Source organism: Argopecten irradians, chromosome 16 (assembly GCF_041381155.1).
Source record: "Argopecten irradians isolate NY chromosome 16, Ai_NY, whole genome shotgun sequence".
NCBI lineage: Eukaryota > Metazoa > Mollusca > Bivalvia > Pectinida > Pectinidae > Argopecten > Argopecten irradians.
Window position 1 is genome coordinate 8560105 of NC_091149.1, and position 17998 is coordinate 8578102.

The 17998-nt window shown below is 34.4% G+C and overlaps 1 protein-coding gene across 2 annotated transcripts in view; it reads right to left on the minus strand.

Annotated features, from left to right (window-relative positions):
• The window catches only part of LOC138311166 (frizzled-5-like), a 109389-nt gene extending 97802 nt beyond the window's left edge, over positions 1 to 11587 (minus strand). Inside the window, exon 1 of one of the 2 annotated variants that reach the window (XM_069252634.1) lies at positions 11284 to 11587. The gene's annotated coding sequence lies outside the window, so the exon portion shown is untranslated. Of the gene's footprint in view, positions 1 to 1036; positions 1119 to 11283 lie in introns of those variants that run through there. The other variant, XM_069252636.1, reaches the window with a different exon arrangement.
• Positions 11588 to 17998: the final 6411 nt, after the last annotated feature.

Sequence of the window (17998 nt, forward strand, 5' to 3'; positions counted from 1 at the left end):
ACTAGAGATTGTATTTAACACTAAGTACAAACCACACCGACCCACTTCTTTTACAATTGCTATATAAAAACTAACTCTTAATTTATTCAATTTAAGGCAAGTTATAAACCAGTTTAAATATGAATTAAAGATTATATTTCTTATAATATAAGAAAAAATAATTACGTCCTTTCAGCACCTGCATTAACAATATGTTTTTACGTAATGGTAATGATCAAATGAACAGTGTCCGATTAACAACTAAAGTCATATGTGCCATATGTTTATAGGTAGAAGGAAACCAGAGTAACTGGAGAAAAACCACCAACTAGCGGTCAGAACCTAGTTATGGAGTGATTGTTGCAAAATATCAGGACATCTTAGCCAATCTGCGACCACTGCGGCCCATTTAATGTAATGAATTAATATGGGAGCGAGATTGAGAAAACGTCCATCAATGATATGTGTAAGTCACACAATCATGTAGACCCCCATGACCAGCTACATGTATAAATTGTAGACCCCCATGACCAGCTACATGTATAAATAACTTCATTAACAGGTATAATGAACAAGGATGACTTAATCGTTAATAAATACAGGGACAAGAATCATTGATACCTGTAACAAGTAATTTCTACCTGTTATTTCAGGTGTTATAATAAAATGTTTATTTTGGTCAGTATTCATTGTAAACTTATGGAGTTAAAATTGTCTTAATAATCACTACCGTAATGAAATTATTTGTGCCTGAACAGTTAACATTTTGATGCTACTTGCTATTTCAGGTGTAATAATAAAAGGTTCATTTTCGTCAGTATTCATAGTAAGTTCAGGAATTGATGTTGACATAATAATCGCAAATTAAATACATATTCAATAATCATTTGTACTTTCACAGCTAATAAATTACTGCTACCTGCTATTTTCAGGTATAGTAATACAGGTTTATTCTGTTCAAGATCCAAAGTAATTAAACTTAAAATGTTAAAATTGCCGTGATTGATATAAATCACCAATTAGATCTCTCTCTCTAGATATGTATGAAGCGTCTTACCTGAGATGGCTGAGAGCTGGTATTCCTATGTAGGTTTATTATGGCCAATGTACATGGCTTTGTTTACCTGTTGTATACGGCATGTACATGATGGACTTATTCGATACAGTCTATTTCCTCAGGAGTCTGATGGCTTAGGGGCACATACAGGGAATTCTGTCATACATATTCTGGTATCTTAATTAATGTTGATTACACTAGTGACCGATTTGATTAGTGAAATGTTAATTAGCCTTATATAATCTCTCGGTGATAATGGAAGGGGATTTAGAATATCTTGTCACAGCTGTAATGAAATAGTGACTTTATCTTTTCAAGAAAGGATTGTTCTGAATTTGCTTCAGCACAAAGAAAAAAATATATTACTGATAAAAATGGGATATTATCAAGATCTGCTGTAATTAAAATCTTATATCTAATAACATTAATGGCTGTGGTGATCGAGTGGTTAAGATGCCCTGACATATCACCACAAACCCTCCACCTCTGAGTTGCAAGTTCAAATTCCACTCTGACCACCAGATACAGTTGCCAGGTGCTGACCACTAATCGTTTTATGGTTTTTCTCCAGGTACTCCAGTTTTGTTTCACCTCCTAACCTTGCCATTTTGACATTAAACCCAATCAAAGTAAACATGCTTCGTCCATCTTTCCATCAGATAACAATTTTTGTTACCATTTTTTCTTAGACAGTACTGAAGGGACCTTTCTCAAATTTCAAATGTAGGTTGCTCCAGGACCATATTGTTGTGCATATTGCATTTTTAGACCCATCTGTCTACAAGATGGCAGATAAGCTGCCCTCTTAGATTTTTATAGTTGAAATACTTTTAACTGCTATTTCTCAGAATGAAAGGGATCTGTCTCTCAATTTACTTGTTCCCCTAGAACCCTAGTTGTGCATATGAAGTTCAATTAAAAAAAGATGGCCGACAGACCGCCATCTTAGATTTTGATAGCTGAAAGTTTTAAGTTACTACTATTTCTGAGAAAGTACTGAAAGAATTTGTCTTAATTTTCCTATGTAAGTTTTCCCAGGATCTTAGTTTCGCATTTTGTAACAGATCAGTCAACAAAATGTCTGACAGGCCGCCATCTTGGGTTTTTTTATAATTTAAGTTTTGTTACCAACAGCTGAAGTGACTGTTTCCGCTGAAGAACTTAATGTGAGCAAACGTTTTACTTTGTGCATGGATTTCAATCTTTTTCCATTGCCATCACTTTTTGTTTTACTTTGTGCATGGATTTCAATCTTTTTCCATTGCCATCATGCTTTGGTGGGAGACAAGAACCCTTTGGGATCTCTTGTTCAGTTTATTTTCTGTTGGATGACTGACTTAATTTCTACCATTCTGAATAAATCAATTGATTGAAGTCATCAAACAGACATCTGTACATTGTGCAAAACTCCTTGGAGTTTTTGTTGACTGTTGTCTTTCATGGAAAGACCATATTGACTATGTATCAAAGAAAGTCTCAAAAAAGATTGATGTTCTGAAAAGGCTAAGACCATTTATGTCAAATGATGTTCTGAAAAAAGTCTACCAAAGTATAGTTTTTCCACAATTTATATATTGCTCTGTTGTTTGGAGTGAGGCCAGTAACAAATCTTATATTCATAAATTGTGCAAGCTACAAAAAAGAGCAGCAAGAGTTTTACTAAATGTTAGAGATATTTTAACACCATCCAAAGTACTTTTTACTCAGTTGAAGTGGCTGCCAATAGAAAACTATTTTATTTTTAGGAAAGCTGTTCTTGCTTACAAAATTTTACATGGGGATACTCCTAGTGTCTTCAGTAACATGTTTACCTATATTAAGGATGTTAGTATGAGAAATACAAGATCTTCAATTTCAAATAAGTTTTATATTCCTAATGCTAGAACAAGTTATTTTAAGCGTTCATTTGTTTACACTTGTTCCAATGTACTAAATGGATTGAACAATGATATTAGAAATGCTCCCAGTGTTGCTGTTTTTAAACAAAAATATTTAAAGGATGTATTTTCACAATTTTAGTTTTATACTTTCTACCAATATTTTAGAAAGCAACCATATTTACATGTTGATATGAATGTATATGCCTTTTTAATTAAGGTATTGTCTGTATTAAACTGTTGTCTGTGATAACTGTATATATTGATGCAGGGCCATATTGTAAATTAGACTTGTCTAAATATGTAACCCTGGTTAAATAAAAGATTTTATTTATGATTATTATTAAATTATACATAGCTTGAAACTGTGAATAGAAGTTAGAAACTTTAAGTTTCAGCTCTAAATAGATAGTAGAAACTGAGCACTAAATGTCCATTGCTGGCATGATTTGGGCCATGAAACTAAACAAATATTAGAAGGTTAACCATTTGTAAGATAGGGACTTATCATGGATGATAAATGGTGACTGCAAAAACCAGACGGAAAAGTTTTATATATATGGTTTGATTAGTGCATTTTCCTTTTAATATTAAAAAAACCTAAGTTTAAAACTAAGTCTATATTTACGTTTTTAGGTTACACGAGTCAAAGTCTCAAGTGACCTATTCTAATGGCCTTTTGTCCCTCGTGCATTGTATGTCCGTACACAATTTACATGTTTGACTAATTTTCCAAAACTGCTGAAGCAATTTCAATGAAATTTTGCACAAATCTTCTAAGGCATGAGGCCAATCACAATTGTGAAGTATATGGTCCCCATCCCCCAGGGGGCTGTGGGAAGGGCCAAAAGGGGTAAAATTGACTAAAATTTCTAAAATCTTCTTCTCCACTCACAGATGTGGTAGAATCAAATACTCTTTATAGATAGAAAGGTCTTGAAGTCCTTTACAAAATTTGTTGGGTCTCTAGTTTCCCGGGGAGGGGGAAAAGGGGTAAAATTGACCAAAATTTCTAAAATCTTCTTCTCCACTCACAGATGTGGAAGAATCAAATAATCTTCATAGATAGAAAAGGTCTTAAGGTCCTTTCACAGAATTTTTGGGGTCTTTTTTTTCCTGGGGAGGGGGTCAAGTTTGGAAATTAGTCAAACTGTGTTAGAAATATTAACTTAGGGAAACATTTATGAGCATTTTTTGCCTGATTTTCATAGGAAATGAGTCAAACATGATAAGAATTATTAGCCTGAGTTATAGCATTTTAACAACCATATCCATGGCAGGACCAATGTGGGTCAACATGACTATAATTTCCAAAAATCTTCACAGGGTCGATGGAAGCAAATACTCTTCATAATTAAAAAGCTAAACAATTCACTGACCAACTTCAAGGGACAGTATATATAGTGTTTATATGTCTTTGTTTCATTCTATATCCAAAGTCAGGTGACATTAAGGCCCATGGGCCTCTTATTCTTTTCAATTTTTGAAAAAAAAGGATTCTCTTCGTATACACACATTTGTTTATCAGAAAATGAAAAATGCATAAATCTTGCATGGTCATTATGCTGCTTGAGATCATTATGTGTAAAAGATACAAAGTTTCCTAATTTTTTAAAACACATTTTGAAAGGTGTTGTTTTTACCTGAATGATACAGGTGTATGTAGATGTGAGATAGCTTACACCCGTCACAATGGCTGTAACAGATTTCTCAAATACCACCTTGCATATGTTGTGACATATCCGCTGATATGTTGACCTTTGACATTGGGTTTTATTTGTGCATAATGGGGGTGAAAACTAGCACATTTCTGGATATGGGTCTGTCACAGGTAGGTATTGTTCTGGTCTTTCTGCCCGGCTGGTTTTGCAGAGGAAATGACATCTGATCAAATGTTTTCTGCCATGATCTCAACAAGTCATGGAATTACTTCATTGACCTTGAGTGGGTTGACATATAGGAAGCCAGCCATGCAATTACAAACTATTAGGACTTAGACAAAAATGTTTGCACAGAAATATGTTTATGATAATTATTTGACCTCAAATGTATGAACTTTTAATCAAATATTTTTCACTGTGATGCCTTCATGAATTCATATATCGGGAATATTTTGTCCTATTTGTATTTTGCTCAATATCACATGTCAGAAAATGTGCAACAGGATTACTGATTGTAATGTATGCCTCATTGACATGTAACAGGATTACTGATTGTAATGTATGCCTCATTGACATGTAAAGTTTGTTAATTCTTTCATTACATTTTACAGACTTCATTTTTACTTTTCTACTCCCCTCTCTCCCCTTCTCATTAACAAAAACGGCCAATGTAATTTCTTGTGTATGAGAGAGGAAGTGCCAGAAAGGAAGAAAATTAGAGATAAGCAATTTACATGTATATGTGGCAAATTTAGTTTTTGACGATACATTGTCTGGAAAATGATTCTTTAACAGAGTTATAGGTGATTTGTTTTTCTCTTCTTGTTTAAAAAATATTTTATTTTAAAGCATAAATGATTTATCCCCTATATTTTATTAACATTTGTCCATTAAAGCATTTATTGATGTACTGAAAATCTTTACTATGTCTCCTAAATGAACGTAGGTATTAAAAAATTGAAAACATAAAGAAAGAATATAAACCTATCACTCATATAGGCAGTATGAAAGAAAGCAAGAGGCTTTACTGTGAGTGGAAGCTGGTTCATGTATTTGATCAGCATACCTATCAAAGTTCTTGGTTCCAAAATTAAAGTCTCCATTTTGAAAAAAAAAGATTATCCATGAGGGTCTCGAAAGTTTCATTTATTTGCTATGGTGGGTACAGCCCTTGAAAAGTCCTGTTTATGTATTGGCCTTGAAAGTCCTTAAAAAGAGTTTGGTATCTTGAAAACTCTTTGAATTTAACAAATGGCCTTGAAAAGTCCTTGAAAAATACATTTGTTCTAAAATGACATTTTATTCTTCATTCAAAATTCGTATTATAACATAAATGAACATGAAATTTGATCAGACTTGCCACGGAAGTGTTGTGGGTGAATCGACCTGAAATCCAGATTTTTAAAATCCGGACTCAAGACTATGTATGGTCTTGTTCTGATTAATAACTATGTTGGTCTTGTTCTGATTAATAACTATGTTTTCATTCATAATCATCAGTGATGGTAAATGATCAATTCAGCTATTGTTAGAGAATCTGATTTTAGTAGAGTCTTGAAAATGACAAAAAGGCATTGCAAAGTTCTTTAAAAAGTTCTTGATTTTTTTTCTCTACGAACCATGAAATCTCAGTTTTCTCCCATAAATATGACGGTTTGGTAAAACACCAGTTTATCATCATTTGAACTTTAACAGAATTTTTAACCTTTCGTGTCCTGAATAAATCACTTTACAATAACATTTGAACACTGTAAAATTGTGCAATGAAATTTTAGGCCACAATATGGCTTTATGGTCTGACCGTAGGTACTCATTCTACTGCACTGTAGATGTAAATATGATGATTTTGGCAGTACCGCCAATAATCCTTTTCAGCTCTTATTTGCACGTGTTTAATTAGAACCTATGCATTGTAAGTATTCAAATCCTCAAAAGGTAATGTTTGGTGATGAATAAAATATTTAAAGCTCTTAATTCATGAGAATGAAAATTATGAAATTACGGCACATATAACTTCAGATGACTGAATTAATACAGACATATCAATAATTGTGTTTGTTTGGTAAAACACTAGTTTACAAGCATTTAATCCTTGACATATTTTACACCCTTCTCTGTCCTTACAGGGAATCCAACCACAGACAGAGGGCGGTGAAAGACAAGAGTACCAATCTGCCACCAAACATCCTATATTTGCCAGTACATCCCTGTTCTAGCACACTCACAAGCACCTTTATATCGTAGGTGATGCAAATCGTGACTCTACTCTAACACAGGCTGATTTTTTCACAATTTGCGTCTTCTTAAATTTAAATGAAGCATTTTGATAAGCCAATTTAGTCTACAGACAGCTGAAGGGTCAACGTTAATGTTTGTGGTTGAGAGAAATTGAGTTTGACATATGTGTGGAGTTTGTTTAGATTTCTATGTTCAACAATGTGGAGATTAGTCATAGACTGTACTGTGTTTACAGAAATTCTACAGGGGCGGGTTTAGCCAGAGTTGTTAAAGTAATTTGTCTTAAAAGATACAGCAATAATAATGTGGAAAGTTAATAAAAATTACGCACTTTTAACATATTTTTTTTCTAAAACAACTCTTGTTATTTGAAAATTGACATGAAACAAAGATGCATCACTGACTTGAAGACTTCAGCTCGAGTTATGAAAGGGATTCTTCTTTAAAGTTACAACAATATTATGTTTTTGTGGAAATTAATGATGGAGTAACTATTTACTCAAAATGCACAACACTTATAAAAACAATATTAGGTGAAATGGATAACGATTACAGAAGTCCACAAACTGCAGTCATACTGTTGCATTCGGTATCTCTCAAAAGTTATACCAACTTTCATCGAGGTGGGAGATTATATAAAATCGATCTTTCAGAAGCCTTGATTTCGTTACCATGGTAACAGACACGTTTGAAAGTACATATATGTTGTACCATTTTGTCAGACATCCCTCAAAACCCATATTTATCAATTTTCGCAGAAATCAGACTACTAATACAATATCTAAATTTTGACCAATCAAAAGCTGGAAAGTGACGTGTATCTATCTGAACCATGGTGAATATTTGTCCAAAGTGTTGTTACCCAGATCGATGAAGTGTTTCTCTGTGTTGCCTGCGCAATTAAGGCAACAAAAAAAAAAAAAGAATTCTTCGTCATGATTTCAATTTATTTAGCTACTCATTACAAACTCATTTGATTTATACACCTTCGTTACTAAAAGCTCTTTCTTGGCATTGATTTTCAGTTTCTAAGACCAAATAGTAGGTTAACTAATATAGAAATATGTTTTAAGTTAAACAATTCATTCTTTGGGCCAATGTATTAACTTAAGATTTGTATTTATATTCTGTTTTAAGTTAACAAAATCATACACTTAAAATTAATTTGCAAGTCAGGATGTCAATATCTAAGTCGTCGTTACCCAAAACGGAGAATTTGTTTCCGAGCAATAATATATAGCAAGTTTTTTTTACGCAAAATGTAAAAAAATTCGCGATTTTAACTTCAAACGAAAAAAATATGTTTTAACAGTTTTAGATATTCATGATCTGGCTTTCAAGATATACCTTAAAATCTCGATAATAAGCTGCGGCTTATATACTTTTTTTGTCGGAAATCCCAGGCTTATTTTCGAGACCGACCTAATTTCAAAATTCAAGCCCGCCGTGTATTTCCCAATATATAGAGGATCACATTTTGCGACCATGGCAATATCCCGCGAAATCGCAAAAAAAAAACAAAAACAAAAAATAAACAGTGATATGGTAGGTTCCTATGGAACTACATGCACATGCATTCTTTCTTAGTATTATTTTTCATAAAAGAACTACAAATAAAAACAATAAGTCACAAATCCACTACCTGGTATAATGGAAACTTATTTTGGTGCAATCTAATTTTATCGCAAACTTGATTTTGAACAATTTAGTACAGTGAACATTTCGCACACTTGCTATAATTGCTAATTGTCATACTGATAACACTGGTAGCGCAATTGTATGTTTTAGCACAAACTGTCTGTAGCGAAAAGCCTCAGGCCTCAAATCTCAGGCTTGTAAAAGAATAGCAAATGATAAAAATGTGCACTTGCTTTTTTATCAAGTGGTTTTCATCGAGGACGACTCTAATAATGACATTCAAAGCGGCACTTGCTGTTTTTAGCAAGTGTCATAGAATGTTAAATTCGAGGCCTGAGCGTTGAAATATTACCGTATATGTACGTAGTAATAATTTGGTCTTTTAAGCTGTATCTACTATACCCAGACTGATAGAGTTATATCATCGAACAATCTGACTTGCTTTCCAAATAAATTACTTGACCATGTAATGCTGTTCAATTTACATGGAGATTTTTTACATGTCAAAATTTCAGCTTAATAACATGATTGCTTGTAAAGATTTTTTTCTATGTAGCACCTTGATTGTTCATCAAAGCCATCTTAAATGCATTTAGATTCACCATTGGAAGATTTATATTATATATGTATTGCTCTCTGATTTTAGGTGTTAGTATATGAATATGTAAAACAAATATCGGTCCAAACTTCCTCTCATTGCTCATTGCTTTTTTATTGTGCTACAAATATAAGATATTGTATAAGATGTGAACTGCCTTATAGAAACATGATGTAAGTGTGGGTCCAATAGACCTCTTGTTGCTCTCTGCTTTTTTACGGTGTTAGAAATATGTAAAACATGAACAGTTTGAGATAACAGGTCGACAAAATGACGTTTATGTACAAGTCTGTAAGTTTATCTTTGGGACAGACGAGAGGAATTAATGAGTTTACACTGACGGGTCCAGATTTTAATGAAAGCCATGCTTACACGGGTTAGTGACACTGTCTCGTTACTGTCACCTTCCAGGGCTGGGCCATACCAACAAGGTACAGTATTATCGGTGTCTCGGCCCTGGTAGACATATATGGCCAGCATATCCATAAATGTCATTATTAGGCAAGAGTTATGCACACACGAAAAAAATCTACAAGACATTTGTGTTTAGATATGAAATAAATTTGATATCAGTGACCCATGCAATTTTTTAATACTTTCAAAATTGTAAGAAAGTCGTCAAATGAAATACAACAAATTCCATTATTTGTAGTTAATAAGGCAAAAGCAAAATAATATTCTAAAAGTACTTGCATTTAAATATGAAATAAATTTGATTAATTTGACCAATACATTGTTTGTGAATGCATTTCAAAATTGTTAACAATTAAAATAAAACAAAGTCATTTGTCAATGTGATAAAAATACAGTAAAACTTCCCATAGCGACCATCCCAGTCTTAAAAGATATCACCCGGAATGACTATTTTCAATACAATTTTACCTTTGTATAAAGTCAATTAGAAGGTTTTTATGTATATACAAGTTAATCAGAATACAAAAGTGCCACAAAGAAAAACAAAAAATCCTACGTAGAATAAAAATTGTCCTAGGTTAATGTAACAAAAAGACTTATGTTGCCTTATGCTATGATATTATCGGTTTTATATGCGTTTGCAAACCTATAATAACATTAATTTGTTTTTTGAAATGCTTACCATAACTCGCATAGGTCTGAATATCTTTATTGGAAAACTTTCAAATTTGATACATCCTTCTGTGTTTCAAGATTTTAAAGCCAGATACATAATGTATACAAAGTATTCGTGACATTCTGGGGAGGATTTGGAAACGAATCAACCAAATCAGCCGATGTAGTTTTACTAATGTTTCTGAATATAGGAGAGGGCTTCATATCAGTTGGAAAATTTGTGTCCAGTCCAATTTTATATGATATATCACAATAATACGTGTTTAAATCAAATATGATTATAGCTTGTAGAATGAAGGCTTTTTAATTAGTAGCTACATCAATATATGATAATATCTGTTTACTTAACATGTGCTGGACAGTTAAAGTCACACAAAATAACCGAAATGTCTGTCACATGTTAGTTTCCCTGACGGGACATTATTTTCCCTGACGGGACATTATTAGGTATGTCAGTTCAGGGTTATACATAATATATATAAGCATGGTATGAAACAATAATTAGCAACATAGAGGTACGAAAATTACCAATTGCATGCAGTATGTCTATCTTCTTGATAATCAACGCGTTGTAACATTTAAATCAAATGGTCGCTTCTTTAAAGCAATATTTGTTCGAAATTTGGATTTGTTGCCATTATTACAATATACATTTATAACATTGGCTTAAAAACAATGGATATAATGTTCATTATATTTTGTCGGTCATTTCGTTTGTTTCTGACTTATACATATGATCAGAACGCAAAAGCATGATATTTTTGTAATATAACATTTAGGGAAGTGAAGTGGGTATAAAAAGATAATAAACTATCATTATAGAGGATAAACTTTAAAGCATGAATGAAAATCATGGTGAGAATGATGATGATAAGAAATAATTGTGCATGATTAGAAGGAATATCATAATCTATATAATTTCAAAATAATTAATTTAATTGTTTTTGTCTGTACACGTTGCTATTGTTGGAAAAAATAAAACAATTACAAACCAAAACAAAAAAACCCATTATAAATAGTCACAAGAAACTTTAAAAAAGGGTTTTCTTGCAATGAAAAGACAATACACATAATAGGAAGATAATTATCGTTGTCTCAAAGCAAACATTCCAGCCACCTTAAGTTCTTGATAACCATATGACTTACCTGTTGGTTGATGTTGGTGAGGAAATCCAAATGTTAGGAAACTGACCAAGATTGAAGATTTGATTTTTTATCTTGGCCGTTACAAAATGCCAGGATTTCAACTGTCACTATCTGTTAATCACTGGGTATGGCAGCTGTGTATAGCAAATGTATATATTAAAAAACACATCTATTCGATATTTACGACTTTGGCTATAAATATTAGCTAGAATTCCTGTTCACTGTAGTGATATAATCTTAATCATATGTGAAATCCGATCAATGTTGATACTTAGACGTAATGACACCAAGCAACCGAGCTAAAAAACTGATTTGAGACATCCAGTTTTCGCGATCGTGATATTTGAAGCAATGACATCAATCGAAGTCTCTCATCATTACTAATTTATGAAATCCAATTTATGCTGCAGTTGAAGTAATGGCATCAAGCAAAGTCTATCGCCTTTACTAATTTATGAAATCCAATTTTGTTGAAGTAATGACATCAAGTCTGTCATGGGTGGCATTCAGTATCTCGTTGGATTTTTTATCGTGGATCAGGAGTTCAGGTGATATTTTTGTATCACATATAATCCTAATACTGATATGTCTGTGATTCTTTACCAATAGTTGAAGCAATCATGTGTTCGACTGGTACCAATCGCTGGAGCTATATCTTCTTCCCAGCCTTTTCCAACCGCATGAAAGGTTAAATTTATCCCGAAACGGATTCAACACGCAATGCAAAAATAGATGTATAATGTCGGAATATGTTTCTGGAAAAAGCGATAAATACCCGATAGTTGACTCAACTCCGGGACCTGCACAATTTCCGTATCTCAAGTAGATGTCCTACGAATACAAAACATTGGATCTGGATCATGTAAAATGCCACACGTCTTGATTATGTAAGTAAAAACAAAATCCTCAAAGTACGGCTGGAACGAGCCTTGGTCTTTTTCCCGGATAACGATGTATGTATCTTTTTATATAAATAACTTTGCGATGCCTGGTCAATGTTTCTGCATCTTTTTACTCCGGTAACATCGTTTGCAGTGCAAGTGTTTCAGTTCGGGAGATAAAATGTTTTGTTCTAAAGTAGGCCTGGGACTTTTGGGTTTTGGAGATGGTCGCGTCGATGGAGTGTATGTTGGGGGATGAGAGAGTATACAAAAACATCTGTCATTCTTCAGTTGTGTTATCTTATCTTTTTCTGATAACAGTGGACCGGCAACAAGACCCTCCCTCAGAATAAGGTCTATGTCACAACCACTGGCATCAGTTTACTTACCCTCAGGGTTCTATAGCGGGAGGGGGGCATCAGCTTACCCGCAGGGCTCAGAATAGCGGGAGGGGGTAGAGGGCATTAGTTTACCCTCAGGGCTCAGAATAGCGGGAGGGGTAGAGGGCATCAGCTTACCCTAGGGCTCAGAATAGCGGGAGTGGGTAGAGGGCATCAGCTTACCCTCAGGGCTCAGAATAGCGGGAGGGGGTAGAGGGCATCAGCTTACCCTCAGGGCTCAGAATAGCGGGAGGGGGTAGAGGGCATCAGCTTACCCTCAGGGCTCAGAATAGCGGGAGTGGGTAGAGGGCATCAGCTTACCCTCAGGGCTCAGAATAGCGGGAGGGGGTAGAGGGCATCAGCTTACCCTCAGGGCTCAGAATAGCGGGAGGGGGTAGAGGGCATCAGCTTACCCTCAGGGCTCAGAATAGCGGGAGGGGGTAGAGGGCATCAGCTTACCCTCAGGGCTCAGAATAGCGGGAGTGGGTAGAGGGCATCAGCTTACCCTCAGGGCTCAGAATAGCGGGAGGGGGTAGAGGGCATCAGCTTACCCTCAGGGCTCAGAATAGCGGGAGGGGGGGCGGGGAAGGGCATCAGCTTACCCTCAGGGCTCAGAATAGCGGGAGGGGGTAGAGGGCATCAGCTTACCCTTAGGGCTCAGAAATGGGTTGGGGTGGTGGGATCATCAGCTTACCCCAGGCCTAGGGCTCTTTAGCGGGTGTATGTTCATTATTAGCTAATTTCAGCATGAATGGTATACATTTTTGCGTGACAGTATCTACTATATAGGAACAAAGCTATACAGCATTAGTGAAAATATAAATATAGGAATCATATTAAATGATAGAAAGCATATACATATATAATTTATATTTGAGTAGTAGTGACCGTCTTGATATTAGAACTATTTCATTGAGTCAAAAATGGCTATTTTCATGACAGTTTGACTTGTGTATACAGTTCACTTGGCTATGAAGAAGATAATTTTTCGTTGTCACCTTGACTGTTTTAGACAGATACGACTTGATAATAATCGAAATCATTATCGACATCAAAGTGTATTGAAAGTCAAAATTGATTTCTTGGCTCACTAGGTACAAAAGCGCTTTTACGATGTCATAGCGTTCGTCTTTGGTCTGCCTCTCCGTCGACAATCGAATTCTTCAAAATCACTGGTCAGAATGAAACCAAAATTTACTGAAGGGCTGGGCTAAAGGGGGTCACGTCTTTGAAACCATGTTGTCGATAGCGCTCGTATTGTATTGTCATAGATCCCTATTGGGTAAAGAGGATTCAAAATTGAAGAGACTTCGGCTAGAACAGGCGATTATCACCTAAATTACGTTCCCGAAACTCTGGATAACATAGCGTTTTATACTGGATTGGGTGGCATCCCTATGGGTGGGAATTCATCATTTATTGGAAATCAAATAAATGATACAATTTTATGTTTGTTGAATGCAATGCTAAATCCTATAATATTAGTTATATGAAAAAGGAGCTTTCGTACATTTACTTAATTAACAAGGTGAGCGATACAGGGTCTTTGGTTCTCTTGATTAAAATTACTATACAATGCAATAACCAATTTCACGTGAATCATTATCATGTATAAGCTAAACCAGTCAGTTATAATATGTGTTTTATTTCTATGGAAATGTTTGGACCAATAACTGCGTGAACAATGCATTTGTGGAAACAGTGAATTAAAGAGTGACTTAATGATATAAGCGGTTGTTATTCTATCATTAAAGAATAAGTAAATTCAATAACTGCATGAACTGTGCATTTATGGAAATAATGAATTATAGAGTACTTTGATGATGTAATCGGTATATTCTATCTAATATTAAAGAATAAGAAAATTCAATAACTGTGCGTTTTATGAAAATAGTGAATTAAAGAGTAATTTAATGATAGGAGCGACATTTATTTTATCATTAAAGAGTTATTAATTCCATTAGGATTATTGCTAAGATGTATACTAGTATGATACACCTCCGGATGATAGGAAGCAGGGAGGCAGGGAACTCTGTTTAATTCTGACGTGACCAGGCAGAACGTACAACTTCCATTACCTTATCATATAATATTTACAAAATGTGACAGAACCTATAGAGTATTAATGTTAACAGATTTCACCTAAAGCAATCCTGTCTCAGTCTTTGAATGTATGATGTCACTGACCCGTTTTGTATACACTGAATGAGGAGGGGCACACACGTATCATATTTAAAGATGGTCCACTGCTGACAATTGGTATTTTTTTCACTACCAAAAACAGGAACAGACGATTTAGTGTTTTCTTCAGTTACAAAAGTTACTTACTTTACACCATTACCACCATTGAAAAGTTTGAGCTTCTAATTTTACTTCAAGTTGAAAATATAAAAAATAATTAATTGCATGCGTGGCACTATATCTTATATGGAATGAAGTACTGCTTGTGCATGCACCAAAGGCAAAATAAATTACAATGTAGCTTATATTACTTTTTGTGTTAATTAGACACATATATATATACAAGATTAAACACCAATTATTGTTCTATTGATGAATGCCATTTATGCTCTGTCGACGATGGAGCATCTTTAACAAAATTACATACACTAGTACTGTACCTTATTTCTTGCCAGATTATGTTTTTTGCGATCTGGCTATCGGGGTATCTAATATGATTACAACATTTCTCAATATTTCGCCGATCAATGTTCTGTGATCATAGCAGTGTCCCATGGAATCACAAAAATATAATCCCCGCCAAATATAACCGCTATAACCGCTATTACGCAACCTACAGGTAAATGTTTTCCGGTGGTTCTTCATGACTAATTGTGACATGAAAGTCTGGTGTTTTCTACATGTTTTGTATACTGTCAACAAATGCAAAGTGAAGGATAAAATGTTTTTAGCTCAAAGAGTACGTCATAACAAGAAGACTTTAAATAATTTATTAAGGATTAACTTGAATAGATTTTTTATGTTATGGAGATATCACACAAAAATCTGAGTGTGCTCTAAATAAACTGTGAAGCGGTATATAATATATAATCCTTATCATTCAATTTACTAAAGATACTCTCTTCAGTATTCAAAATTCATTTTGAAACTCTTTTGTCTATGAAATCATTACGCCGTCATCTCAGCCAATCAGAAGCAACGTCACAAACGGCGACGCAATTTTTTCCTTTATAGGCTGATAAGTAAATTTTTAAGCCAATGAAAATGCTCATAACAAGCAAAATTGAATTATTGTAGAATAACAAGAATTGCCGCTTATGAAGTCTAACAAGAATTGCCGCTTATGAAGTCTAGTTTAGATTCGACAGTTTTGAAGTAAAAACTTGTATTAATCTTGTTCCTAATCAATTATCAATTCCATTTCTTAAATATTCCGGGAACATTTCTTATGTGCTTTTTATTTTCAGTATAATCATGCAAAATGAATAATAAAATTAAACTTTTACCTCAAAGAGTACTTCAAATCACCATGACTTTAAATCATTTTCGCTCTCACTAGAAAATGTAGAATAATTGTCGTCTACATCATTTAAAAACATAAATGTACTCTAGTTTCGATAATTTTGAAGAATAAAAAATTGTATTAATCTTGTTCAAAATTAATTACTAATGCCATTACTTAAACATTCTGATACAAACGTTGTGTTTCTGGTGTGCTTAACGTCTAAGACCGAGTTATTAATGATGTGACATCATGGAAGTCCGTACTTTGAACATTTCCAGGTTATTGTGGAATTAATGACGTGTCCAGTACGAGGGGGTTAAGAGGCGATAGAGATGGGAGCCAGTGTACTGTTTCATACCGCTGTTCACTCTCTCTAATGAAGACCAATGGAGATGTCATTTAAAATTCAGGATTTCTTATCAAACACGTCTGACAGGGCTCCACCGATAACGGGTCCCCTATTTTTTTGTTTAAAGATACGGGGAAGGAAATGCCACCAATATTCGCAAAGCTGTGTCTAATTACAAAAGTTTTCTTGATATCTCGCCGAATAAATCTGCTATAATGATGAGGTGTTAGATATAACAAGCGACTTTTCATCGCGGCCGTCAGTCAACGGAGACCGAGTCTTGGATCTTAAAACATTCACCCCTAAAGACACATGTGAACTCTTCTAATTAAAAGACTAGAATAGATCAATATGAAATTTCAGGGGTGAGTAGTTTAACCCAAGCGACTGGCCAGTCTGGTTAGTTAGCTCACAAAACTGATTTTCCTTCAACAAAAAACGGAGCAAATGGTCGTAGTTTTTAAAGGCATTATGTTTATCAACAGTGAAAGAAGTAATGAGTGTGGTGTTAGTCGGCCTTTGTGTTTGGTATAGGGCACCTGTTGTAGGAGCCGAGAAGCGGGTTATCTCCCCAGTCACCATGGCAACGGGCAGATGTCACTGGGTACAGGAAAGGTGGGAAATAACGGAACATCGGAGTCAGTTTTATGGCGTTGCTTGTCACGGAAGTTTTATGTTGCATGAAGACATCCACCTGTGGATCTTAATGTCGTATTTGTTATAGACTAAAATCATTTTTGGTTAAATAAACCCGTATCATTGAAAATGACAATGCTGCATAAATATAAAAAAGAGAAGCAGTACGTGCGAACATTTCTCTGCACTGATTAGCATAAAAGATGATATCTCGAAATGTTCTCACTGCGGAATTTAACAATTATACAGTATTTCCATGTCTGAATTAATTATCCAGATATATTATTTTAAAAAGCTTTTTCCTTACGAATCAAAATGTGAAATACAATGAAAAGTGTTTCCGGAAAGTATAGACGAATTCAGTAACAAGAACTTCGAGAACTGAAAATACTTCCTCCACACAAAACAATCTCGAGTCAGGGATTAATTGAAATAATCATCTGATAGAAATGACAATTGCTTACCACATGTGTTAAGAACCATGATATTCTTATTATTGTCATATTTTTTTCGATATTATCTTTCCAAATTTTATTGGTGTGATTTACACGTGAAATATGTTACCACTGTTTACATCCTAAGACGGGGATTTCACAGTATCCTTGCATATCGTCACGACAGAAGAGAAACCATTGTAACACTTTGACTGGTATTATACTTACATTTAAAATAAAGCAGGTTTATTTTCGTGTTCAAGTTTTTAGTGGGTTCTGTATTTCTATCTTAATTGCTTCACCGTGTAAAGTATAAACTCTTTAACAAGAAATTTGGTTTTCGCGAAAAAAATTGTATAGATTAAAATGTAAACGTGCTGCCCGCCCAAATATATAAGTGTGATCCTGGATCCACACCACATTCGATGGTTCTTAGCATCGGATCATTAAAAAGGCAATAGAAACTCATAGAATAGAATAATATGGTTGATATACATAGCTGTCGTATAACATTGTTATCTGCTGTTTAAGTAAATCTTCATGTAATCATGTGCTGTATTGAAGGGTGG